Here is a 13,082-nt window from a genome sequence, read left to right as displayed (position 1 = left end):
TTCACTTCCATGAAATGCTTTAACTGATCGAGGCGCTTCTCCATGAGGTGGTTCACATCTTTGAGGCACTTTTCCACTAAGCGCTTCACTTCCTCGAGCCGCTCCTCTGCAAGCCGCTTCTCCTCTGCAAGCTGCTTCTCCTCTGCAAGGTGCTTCTCCTCTGCAAGGTGCTTCTCCTCTGCAAGGTGCTTCTCCTCTGCAAGGTGCTTCTCCTCTGCAAGGTGCTTCTCCTCTGCAAGGTGCTTCTCCTCTGCAAGGTGCTTCTCCTCTGCAAGGTGCTTCTCTTCCTCGAGACGCTTCACCTCGCCGAGGTTATTCACCTCCCGAATGCTCCTCTGGTTCTTGGGGCGCCTACACTTGAGCTGCTTCTATTCGTACATATGCGCAACGATAAGCACAGGAACATTCAGACATGCACACACATGCACAAAATCATACTCACACGCACGCAAACATGCATTTCCACCCATACACAAATGCATACTCACACACCTATGCATGGACGCAAACATGCATATTGACTCATGCAAATATGCTGAGCACACACATACATATACACAATCACCCGATGTTAAAACAAACCTTTACCAATCAGTACTTTTGAACACAGAATTAATGTAGCCCTAACCCCTAATTCACCTAAACCCTACAAACTAATGATACATGTTACACCCTCATATATTCCCACAGACACCTATCGACCCCACAGACCTCATGAACCCCATTGAGGCCTTGATCAACTGCGATAATTTAATGGCGATTGTTATCAACATTCATCACGGGCAATAGGTGCCAGAGAATGTTCCATTGTAAGGATCTAGCTGCCCATAAGCTAGAAAAATCTAAAAGCAGCGCTCATAGTGGGCAACTGGAATAGCACCTTCCAATGAGCTCACAGACTGAGGTCGCGTCACTGCCTGAAAAAAAGGCCAATTTATGTGCATGCACAAGTGGAATATGGCATGACATGGTGGCAAGATGGGGTGATGTCAGGAGATGATGTGGTGGTATTTAGATGTGATGTGTTGGAATGTTATGGAGAGATGGTGTCATGTGATGGTGTAGACACATGGTGAGGTTCTATGATGGGTTATTGACTAGATGTTGGGGTGGTATGATGGGAAAGGTGGTGTGGAGAAATGGCTTGATGTGATGTGTAGTCATGTTGTAGTTTGATCGTGTGGTGGCATGGTGTGCTATCATGTAGAGACGGTGTCTTTGACCCTCACCGATCACATACACACCTTTTGGTCGCCATTGTTGTCACCTTGGTTCGGGAAAGGGTCAACTCTGTCCATAATGTCCCCCCACGTAGTCGTTTGGAGCTGCGACTTCCGGGCTACGGAGCACAGACATTTCATTCAAAGGATGAGTAATGGATTAGAGAACGAAGCACATGGAGATTTCACAGAACTCATTCTGAGATCCCTCTAGTTACCTCTTATCACACTACAGGCCCTGCTATTGAGAAATATTCATCACATCGTATTAACACTTTACATGTCATATTTTTGTGAGCATGTTGAGATCATTCATTCCATAAACTTGAGACCCTAGTATAATTATAGGTTGCTGAAACCCAGAGCTTAATCAACATTCTCTGCCATGCTGGATCAGTGTCTAATCCCTTACCCACCAAGCCAGTTCTACTGAATGTCATTATTAGGGAGTTCTCCTCTGCATTTCGTAGTAATTTGTGAAAAGTAAGTTTATAGCTCATCAGAATCCTCCAGAATATATAAATATTCTGATTCTAACAAACTATTTTATGTAGGTATATGTAACTTACTCTCATAGTGCTCCAAGATATCAGCCCACTTAAGTTGTCTGTCCATGGTGTCGGTGTTGTGTCTGTTTGATGGTGGTGGCCTGGAGGGGTTGGAACAAGGATCAAATTTATCAACTCAACGAATCACTCATCCTCTCAATGATTACCATTTCCCACTCACAGTACCAGTTCACTCGCTCTTGTGCATGTTGATTTACAAGCCCCTTCATTTACTTGCTTACTGCCAACTCACTCACTTGTGCACCCGCTCACTCACTCATTCACTGACCCACTCACACATGTTTATTCCAATCCACTATTCCATTGAACATAATCGTCAGACTTAACCATGTTCATGTAGAACCCATTTGTATTAATCCACTGGCTGATAAAGGCCTCTCAATGCCTCATGGATGATGAGGGTTATGTAACCATACTTTAAAACGCTGGTCAGTGTGGGTTGGTGAAGGTCGGGGAGACTGCAAAAGAAAATATATTTCTACACTGCCCTCCAATGCTCACAATGGCTATTACACCATTTATAGCACGTGGTGGCCACCCAATGCTAGGACATCCAATCACTCCCCAAGCTAGACCCTGCTTAGCTTCTGAGACCTGATGAAATCAGGAGCATAACGGGTACTCTATTCATAGGTCAACCAATCATAGTTCATAGTTTATAGTTCTTTTATTTGGTATAGCCCTGTGAGCCATTCGGCTCTTGAATCGGGTGCAACCGCAACAAACAAAAAACATGAACAAGAAAACATCTTAAAGTGATTATGTGACTGTGCAAACAGAAAATACAGGAAAAAATATCAAAATATTCCTGAAATAGCACCGTACACCAACGCTGTGTGCAATCGAATAACCTGAGCAATATCCCTCACCCAAACATCAAAATACTATTACTCAAGCATAACCCGAACACCTGATAGGCAACCCTAACCCGTCATACCGAACACTAACCCTTAATACACAAACCCTAATACACAACCGTAACTCTAACTCCTAAACCGTAACTGTATCACACTTGCCCGTATGGCAAACTCCAACCTCTAATTATAACTGTGAACTCTAACCCTTCACTCTATAAAGAAGACCTGTACCACCGCCGTCGCCTTGCTCTGCAGATGCACACGGACACAACGCACACACACATACACGGGGAAAGGTGATGCAAAAGTATACTGCACTGCAAGCAAGAACTAAAATTATTCGTATATTTGGTATTTTTTACCATTTGTTAGAAAGTAATGCTATCACCAAGGTGCACAAGACACGTGAAGGGATGGCAGCCAATGGTCAAGGATTGGAAAGCATCCTAGAGATGTTCAGAGATGGAGTGATTAAATCAGCTCGCGTACAGGTGCTCGGTGGATTTGTACGTTACGGGACCACGAGCGAGTTACGGGACCATGAGCGATTGCAATAGTTTGGCGAGGCCCTCAGCAGTGTGTTTGTATTAAATCTTTGCATATCCACAATTAGTCACACTGCAGCAATAAATTGGCCAAACAAAATCGTTTGGATGATTGTCTCAATTCTTGGCAACCGGAAACAGCAAACATTGTATAAAGATGCCAGGTTTTTTGTGCCAGCTAAAAGGGTAAAAACCTATTACTATGTCATGTTACTGGCAAAGGAGGTCTCATGATGTAAAGGCTTACCCCGAGCTCTCAATACTCTGATGGTGCACTGTTTTTGAGTTGTACGCCTTATGGTGTCATCTGGTCCAACACCAGTGGAGACTAGGCTCTAAGAAAAGCCGTCTCGGCTGTGGACCAATCAAATTCAAGGACAGTGCCAATATTATTATCGGAGTTGTCTCTTTTTTGTTTGCATTTTGACTGCTTGTGTTGTGGTCATTGCAAACATGATGCCTTGAATAAAGGTGTCAGTTTTTGTGCCAGCCAAAAGGGTAAAAACCTATTACTATATCTTGTTACTGGCAAAGGTCTCATGATGTAAAGGCTTACCCCGAGTTCTCAATACTCCCTGATGGTGCGTTGTTTTTGAGTTGTACGCCTTATGGTGTCATCTGGTCCAACACCAGTGGAGACTAGGCTATAAGAAAAGCCGTCTCGGCTGTGGACCAATCAAATTCAAGGACAGTGCCAATATCATTATCAGAGTTGTTTCTTTTTGTTTGCATTTTTGACTGCTTGTGTTGTGGTTATTGCAAACATGATCCCTTGTATAAAGGTGTCAGATTTTTTGTGCCAGCTAAAAGGGTAAAAACCTATTACTATTGGTAAGTTAACTTATTATCGGACAAAAAGCAATATTTGACAATAAGTGAATGGGGGTTCAAAGCAAGTTGCTCAATGGTGAAAGTGTATGCAACTAAGAGAGGCCGCTCTCTCTACTTAGTGTTCACTCAAGTGGTACTCGTGTGATTGTTTCATTGATCCCAGGGGGATGACAAACTAAGTCTAGCGTCAACTGGAAAATTAAGTCACGACTTTCCATTTTGAATTGAGTGACCTATCACACAGTACCCTCCTCCCTGGCTGGATGCTCCATTATTAGGTATCGTTATTACTGAACACCCATGCCTGTTCTTATTTGGAAAAGGTCAATTGCAGCTCTAATGCTAAATTATAAACATGATGATAGCAGCAAGGCTTTGATATGCCAAGTAGGAAGGATTGCCGCCTGGTACTGTTGTTCATCTTGGATTGAACCTGTTCATGTTTTAATTTAAAACTGCTACAGTTTAAAATCATTGTAATTCCAATTTAAAGCCCCTGATAATCCTCATGCCTTTCTTACATGTAAGGGTCTCCAAGACAAAATAAATATCAATTGGACGTTCTAACTTCTGATGCTATTTCATTGAAAAGTTACGTTAACTTATAATACGTTTTAAATATATAAAGTTACCACTATTGAAATACAGCAATGTATGCCAAAATCCAACATGGTGGATAATTCAATCATCATCATCATATGTGAGACACCCAGCTGAACTTAAAACCCAGTGTACACCCAGTATTTTGTTTACTTTTATGTATGGGTATTTAAGTGTTACCTGCTGGTATAGGCAAAGTTTATCCCTGTACTCAGATTTCTTCTCACAAACAAACCTACAAGATGAGGAAATGGCCAAACATAAAATGTCTTCTTGAGATCTTGAGACTCGGTGAGACTTGTTTAGATAAATGAAGTGTTATACTGGTAGGAACGAAGTTGTAAACTGAGTGTACCAGCCTGCAATAGATTAATGTGTCCGTCCGTCCCCTTTCAATACTTTAACGAAGTGAAATCTCGTGCTGTTGGGTGTAAAAAAAATTCCAATGTTCCTACCAGCCCACCCTGCAAGGACCTGTTTGTTATAACTTGAATAATATACTTTTGAGTGTATTAGGGTACATGTATTATCATTGTCGTTACTATATAATGCACCTAAACTGACTTAACAATGTATTTGCATGAGATTTTGCAAAGGAGCAAAACATTTCTACACCATATATTTATTTTATTACAGGCGTAGTAACATCACGGATGTCACTGTGTGGTGCCGGCCCTAGCGAGGCACGGCGTGCGATGCATCGTCATCGCGAACACCCCGTAGGTGGGTGTAGTACCAGCCCTAGGGGGGCACGGCGTGCGATGCATCGTCATCGCGAACACCCCGTAGGTGGGTGTAGTACCAGCCCTAGGGGGGGCACGGCGTGCGATGCATCGTCATCGCGAACACCCCGTAGGTGGGTGTAGTACCAGCCCTAGGGGGGCACGGCGTGCGATGCATCGTCATCGCGAACACCCCGTAGGTGGGTGTAGTACCAGCCCTAGGGGGGCTAGGTGAGCGCTGGAATAGCGCAGTAGCACCACACGTGGCGCGCAGTACTGACTCCTACAGGAGGGAGTGTGGGAGTGTCAGCCATGGGATGAGGTTACCCTCGGCCATGGCACTCTGGTTGACCCCGGAAGGCACGTGGCGGGTAAGATCTACACAGGGGCCTCAGGAGGGGGCTTGGGGGTGGTCACGTGTCAGGGTAAGCTCCTAGGGAAGGGCCGAGAAACAACAAGAGGTTTCTCGAAGGTGGTCTTGGCCAGCCGCGACCCAGCAGCATATAAACTGGGTCCGCACAGGGACCGAGGTTCAGCGTTGCTACCGTCATCTGAAGATCTACGTCCAAGAAGAAGTCACCAACACGTGGACGAGGACCCCAGCTAGGGAGGGTCCTGTCCGTTGTAGCTACTCCCGGTAACTAGCGTAGTTAGCCTGGTGGTCCACCACCATAGGTTATCTGGTAAAGGGACAGTAACCCCTTGTGTTATGTGTTGGTGTTAATAAATATGTTGCCTCCACGAAGAATATCTGCGACTCAGTTGAATCCACTACACAGGTATTACAAACTGAAAAGGCTCGGTAATAACTAAAAAACGCAATACATTGTATACACTCGAATGTAGCTGTATAATACTCAGGGAAAGGCTGGTAGAATGGTGCTCGAGAAATTATGTAAAATTAAAGCCGTACAAACAATTGCTATTAGGTTAACTGTCTAGAGTATCGGTCATTTTGTAATGACATTAATGTTTTTTTTGTTACAGGCAGCGTAGAGAATTATGAAAATCTGGTTGCATGCAGGAGTCCTTGATGTGAATGACAATAACTTACAGAGAAAGTATCACAATAGTCAACCCCCCTCACATGTTGTTATAAGCTGCAGTAACGACGACAGGGTGGGCAGCAGTTAGCAGTTTTGGCAAAAACCCAATGTTGTAATGTCTATGCTCTTCCATCTTTGCTCCATGCTTCCACCAGCCGACACTGAGCAGCAAGGTGCAAGGTTAAACAAAAACTCGGTGACCCGCAGTGTCAGAAGGCCCTTGTCCAGCAGTGTATTAAATTAGGGCTGTACACGTTTATCCTATCATTACATAACAGCCTTTACCTGTCCCACCGTATTTTCATCTTGACATTTAATCGTAAGAATGCGACTTGCTTACATTATCACAATACTATAGAAAAAAATATATATGTATTGCTGTGTTTAAAAGTTCATCCAGTTCCTTCTGACACATGCATTATATGGTGCCTCTAGGCGAGTTTAATTTCAAGCATAAAGTGTTATTTTAGTTACTGTTCAGGCATACGGCTCATCTGATCAACAACAAATGAGTCAACACCGATATAAACAAACCTGTTCACTGTATATTGGAATAAAGATTATGTGGCTGGTATTTTACAACAACTTTGTAGCGTGGTTATTTGCATGCAAAGCAACTATGCCTCACATTTAAATATTGACAGTCTCAAGCCAAGCAAAGTTACATCAGGAAAAAAAAAACTATATAGTATCTTTGACAACAAGCATGACAATGTTGCAGTACCAAAAACAGACTTATCACAGAGAAAATGTATAGTTAGACCAGTGGTTCTTAACCTTGTTGGAGGTACCGAACCCCACCAGTTTCATATGCGCATTCACCGAACCCCTCTTTAGTGAAAAATAAAATGTGATTTTTTTCAAATTCAAGACATAGATATGTTTTTTACTGGTACACAAAATGAGCCGTGCATGAACATTACCTTGTTCAAAGAATAAAACCAACACAATGCATAAACTCACAACAAATTACATACCTGGAAATCAATGTGACTTCTGCTGTTGCCTTTGAGAGATCAGTTCAGATATGCGTGGCTTCACCTTGGCAAGTGCCACTCTCATGTCATTTTCACAGCAAAGTCTGTTCCTTTTCTTCGTTTTTATGTCCAGCATCCTCGAAAAGGATTGCTCACAAAGATATGTTGTAACAAATGGTATAAAAAAATCCAGGGCTTTCTTAGCAATAACTGGATACTTGTTCATTTGTCGACAGCAAAACGTTGAGAGCGTTGTTGTTCTGAAGAGTTGCTGTTGAACCTGGCTCTGCTGAATTTCAATGATTTCGTCGAGGAATTCATCATTGACATCTGCTGTTTCAACAGCAAACGTGAACGGCTGTCTCACCCATGCTGGATATGACTCTCTTGTAGGGAAATATCTGTCGAGAGACTTTGTAAGCTCATCTAAGTGCGTGGCAATTGTTTGCTTCAGTTCCGTGGATACAGAAATATCTCCGATTCCAGACACATCTTCGATCTTACTTGCACAGTCGTCCAGAAGCGGGAAGTTTGCGAAGTTATTGTTCTCTGTTCGTCGTTTCCATAACGGTAGCTTTTTTTGAAAAGCCTTCAGGTGTTCTTCCGCTTCCATGATATTGACTCCACCACCCTGCATCTGCTGATTGAGATGATTGAGAGCTGCGAATATATCAGCCATGTACGCTAAAATGAGAATGAACTCAGGGTTTTTGAAGCAATCTGTATGTCAGTGTTGGTGCTCTTGCAAAAACAGGGCTAATTCCACACGCATGGCAAAAACACGATTCAGCACCTGTCCCCGGGATAACCACCGAATATTAGAATGGAGCAGAAGTACCTCAAATTCAGAGCCCATTTCTTTACACAGCTCACTGAAGATGCGGTGCCTCAGAGCACTTTTTCGCACATAGTTCACACATTCCACCACAGTTTTTAATACTTCTGCCATTTTTGGAGGTAAGGTTTTTGTTGCCAACGCATGCCTGTGCAGAATACAATGCGTCACAATGATGTGTGGTGCATCGGCCTTTACTAGCGCACCAAAACCAGACTTTCTTCCCAGCATGACTGGAGCTCCGTCCGTACAAACTGCAGAAACCATATCCCATGAAAGATTGTTGTCTCTGAAGAAGTCATCCACAAGCTTCTTCACATCGGCTGCCTTCGTTGTTGTTGTAAGAGGCTTACAAAATAAAAACTCTTCTTTTATCATGTCGTCTTTCACATAGCGTACAAAAACAGCAAGCTGGCTTAGATCAGAAACGTCTGTGGTTTCGTCGAGTTGAAGGCTGAATTTTGCCGGGCTTGAAATCAGATCCGCGACTACTTGAGCCAAGATGTCTTTACTCATGTCTTCTATTCTGTCACTGACGGTGTCATTTGAAAGGGGAATTTGGGATAATTTACCTTCGGCCGCTGTTCCGAGTATCAGATTCGCCATCTTTAATGCAGCTGGTTTCACAAGTGTTTCACCAATGGTGTGTGGCTTGCCCTGCTTTGCGATCAGGTAAGCAACTTCGTACGATGCTGTTAGGATCGGTTTGTTAACAGGTACAAATCCAAGAGCAGGCAGAGTGGCCCTTTCATCGAATCTGGCTCTCTTCACCCTGAATTCAGCAAGTGTTGTGTTCTTGTATTCCCCGTCTCCATGCAGCTTCAAGAAGTGTTCCTTTAGTTTTGCCGGTGCAAGACTAGAGTTGCTCAACTTGGCGTTGCAAATCATGCAGATAGGACGCTCACTCCCATCACGTTCCGTGATACATGAGAATCCATGTTGTACATATTCGTCCGACCACTTTCTTCTTTTGCCCGACATAGTTAGTATGGATAAAATATTAAAGAAATCACACGACGTACGACAACAACAGTCACACGTTGACTACTGAGTACGCACTAAATTCCCCGCAGCGCTGATTGGCCAAGCAGTGTAGCATGATCATCTGCAGCCAGTGATGGCCATGCGGGCCGTGTGTGTCATCACAAATTTACACAATAATTCAAGTGTGTCCGGACCTCCGTGGCGGGGGCTCTGCCGAACCCCTGAGATCGACTCACCGAACCCCTGGGGTTCAATCGAACCCAGGTTAAGAACCACTGAGTTAGACAATTAGTATTCACATTTGATATATACTTAGCAAAGAGAACCAGTGGACGTTTTTAATGACACACAACCAACGCTGAATGTAAAGAATAACAATTACTAAATACACAAGCCCCCTTTCAGTTAAAATCGTTCAAATCAAACCACGCTACATCAAAGCACGGACCGGCGCTGCCCCCGGCCGGGGCTCGTCCCAGGGCGGCCGGCCGGCAGGGGCTAGGAAAGAGGGGTAAAGCCTCCGGCCTAATCACCAACTCACCGGACACCTGCGGCCCAGCACGTTGAAGATGATCTCATTCTCGCGCGGGGTGAGCACGGCCGGAGCCGGCACACGGCTGCTGCCACTTTTGCTGCCTTCCCGGCTGCGTAGGCATCGTCGTCAAGAGCGTGGGCCCGCGTCGGCCGTGCGGGGACGCGGCCTCTCGGCGGAGTCTGAAGCCGCCTCGGGAGCCGCGTCCCAGCGCCGTCACCACCGGGCAAAACTTCAATGACGTCACACACCCAGGGGGAGGAGGGGGGGAGGGGTCAGACACTTGTGTGACGATTTGAATTAGAAAGGGCAATATTTAACAATTTTAAATTAAACAGCGTGGTGTTTACACCATTGGAAACCTCATTTGCCAGTAACAAAATATGATAGTTGTTTTTTTTTTTACCCTTTAATCTGGCAACAAAACATCGATATATCGGTGTGGTGTTTCTCTGTCGTGTTGCATTTCTCTAAATTAGTTTATTTAGAATTGTGACAATGTTGATTTCTGTATACTACACTGCTTTGAGTAGAGCTGTGGCTACGACTCCAGAGGACATGAGCTCGATTCCCGGCGACGGCTTAACGTCAGTGGCGAGTGACATCTGAACCGATACAGGCTCCTCTCTATCAACCCGCAATGTGCCTGTGTGTACCAGTGTAACTTCCAATTAAATGCTCCTATAAAATGACAAATTCCCCAGTACAAACAGAAAATCACAAGAAACAAGTTGTTGACAGTAGAACTCTGAAGCCCATACAAATGAAAAGAAAAAAATAATTGCCAAAAAAATTAAATAAACCGAAAAAGTTATCTATGTTGTGTTAAATAATTGGCAGAGTAAGAAGGCACTACGTTATATTGTCTGTACAAGATCTGCATTCAACCAAATTAACTTTAAATGTCTGTCCTACGGGCAGACTTGTTCACACAATGTGAATGTTGAATTTCCATCACGAGCTCAGGGCTGGTGACAGAGATGGGCACTGATCAACATTTTTTTGAGAAGTGAGGCCAATTGAAATGTATGTTAACAATGCGGCTATAGCTAAGGGCATTTTCTCCAACATCCCTATAAGGCTGTACAGGGGGGGGATCTTTATTTTGACGAGTGTGACTTGCATCCCACTGGGATTTTTGCACACAGCGTTGGTGTACGGTGTTTTTTCAAGGAACATTTTGATGTTTTTTTCCTGGATTTTCTGTTTGCACAGTCACACAAAGTCACTTTAAGATGTTTTTCTCGTTCGTGTTTTTGTTTTTTTAGTTTGTTGCGGTTGCACCCGATTCAAGAGCCGAATGGCTCACAGGGGGCTATACACCAAATTAATGGAACTGAAACTGAACGAGGGAATCCCGACGCAGGGCTACGTGGCTGCCGCCTCGTGGACGGCCTGAGTATCGCGCGTGAATTCCCTCGCACCGGCAGTCCCCGGCGGCAGCTTCCCCAACAGCCACGAGCCGCGTGCTGAGGTCACTCTGAGCAGAGCAGCGCTCAAGCTGCATTCTGGGCGATGTTGTCAGAGCCCTCAACGAATCCGGGCAATTTACCTGCAGAACAGAACAGTCCGTTGCAATTATATACACAGAATGTAAACCTTTGACTCGAAACTTTTGTGACCGCAGAAACATTCACATTCTTTTGTTTCTTTCGGTAAAGTCACGTAGATAGAAACTATTAAAGTTTTTTTTCTTCACTTTATTTTTTTTTCTATCTACGTGACTTTACCGAAAGAACCAAATAATAAGAATGTAGTTGAATTAACGCTTAGGAGGCTTTCACGACCAATATCATCCACAACAGAGGTGTTTTTGGGGGTTAGAACGCGTAAATATACAAATGTGTCGTTAAACCCGCCACCACCCGACACAGCCAACCAGTAAGGGTGGTCACGTAAACAGAACGTGGCCAATTCGTGTATAGTACAGCACTAGTGTGTAGTGTGTAGTAGTGTATAGTGTAGTGTATATTGTAGTGTATAGTAGTGTATAGTGTAGTGTATAGTAGTGTATAGTGTAGTGTATAGTGTAGTGTATAGTGTAGTGTCTAGTGTAGTGTATAGTGTATTGCATAGTAGTGTATAATGTAATGCATAGTAGTATAGTGCATAGTGTAGTGTATAGTAGTGTATAGTGTAGTGTATAGTAATGTATAGTGTATAATGTAGTGTATAGTGTAGTGTATAGTGCAGTGTATAGTGTAGTGTATAGTGTAGTATACTAGTACAGCACACCGGTGTGTTGGAGACCCAAGCCACAACATTTACAGTCTGAGTACCGTGACGTTTCGCCAGTAATTACAATTAGCTTCATCAGGCAACATCCAGATTTGGTGAAATATGCCAATTTTATTTTTGAGTCCACACACCAAGGCTATTTATTCAGTCAACAGAGGAGCTGCGCAGTGAGCTGCTGCCAAACGCATTCAGGTTCATCAGACCATTGCCCTGACACCAGTGTTGACTTGGTCGCTGTCAATAAGTATGATGGCAAGTCTTAATATGACTGCTGCTTGCACTGAAAAAAGTTTAACTTCTTAGTTTTCAAAACATAGGCGATGTGTGCATCTTTTTTTGTCACCGTAAATCTAATATTGCATCTGTTCTCCCACAACAGAATTGTCTGGGCAAACGATTAGCAGCATGTGCCATTACCGGCAAATTGGACAGAGATTGATTCATCTGTCATCGCCTTTCCGAAAATGTCCATCGAGCAACGTGCAACGCAGCTATGGTCAGCACTCCACGCTATTTGTGGTTCCCCACCACTTATGTCATCCACCCGTGGTGCACTGTGTCTACCACGGGGTCAAACCGAGTGCTGGTCAGTCATCATTCGCCTCCTGTGGTCACGATGTTCACACGAATCCTCATCAGAGCACATCGTAAGGTCCAGCAGCTGCTGTAGTTAAAGTAGCTCTGACCATCGTGCTCACCTCTGACCTCTTGTGCAGTTCATTACGAATGTATCAACTAAGGTAATACCGATCGCATTTAGACTCGCATCTGCCGCTGTCACTTCTCGTAAGCTAGCCTATCGCTAATATCAGAGAGGATAAGACTGCTCCGTTTTGAACTTGATAATTTAGACAAATGTCTCTTACAATCACACTTAGCATTAACAGATAAAATGTCCACATCTGATTGGGACCTTGTAGATAACATGACTGTTTTTTTTTTCTGCCGCGACAATGTCAACCAAATGTAAAGTTAACCTGATTGCTAAAGACAATGCACTATCAAAATAATGAGTGCATTGTCTTTGAGCTGTACGCCTTTTGGCATCATCTGGTCGAGCACCAATTGGGTCGAGGCTCAAAAGAAAGCCGTCCCTTGGTGTGGACCAATCAGTTTCAAGGACAAT

General features: G+C 43.9%; 1 long non-coding RNA gene across 1 annotated transcript; it reads right to left on the bottom strand.

Moving 5' to 3' along the window:
* Positions 1–287: 287 nt before the first annotated feature.
* On the bottom strand, positions 288–2,210 carry LOC142920759 (uncharacterized). Its single transcript, XR_012939030.1, has 3 exons — positions 1,790–2,210; positions 1,245–1,339; positions 288–368 (listed from the first exon to the last, which is right to left on the bottom strand). It is a non-coding gene; the product is annotated as an uncharacterized LOC142920759 (long non-coding RNA).
* Between the last annotated feature and the right edge of the window lie 10,872 nt (positions 2,211–13,082).

The sequence above is a fragment of the Petromyzon marinus genome, unplaced genomic scaffold (assembly GCF_048934315.1).
Source record: "Petromyzon marinus isolate PM22_M1 ecotype Great Lakes invasive population unplaced genomic scaffold, UKy_Petmar_22M1.pri1.0 PM_G_Scaffold_74, whole genome shotgun sequence".
Taxonomy (NCBI): domain Eukaryota; kingdom Metazoa; phylum Chordata; class Hyperoartia; order Petromyzontiformes; family Petromyzontidae; genus Petromyzon; species Petromyzon marinus.
Note: the sequence above shows the minus strand (reverse complement) of the source record. Positions and strands in the feature narration are given on the sequence as shown.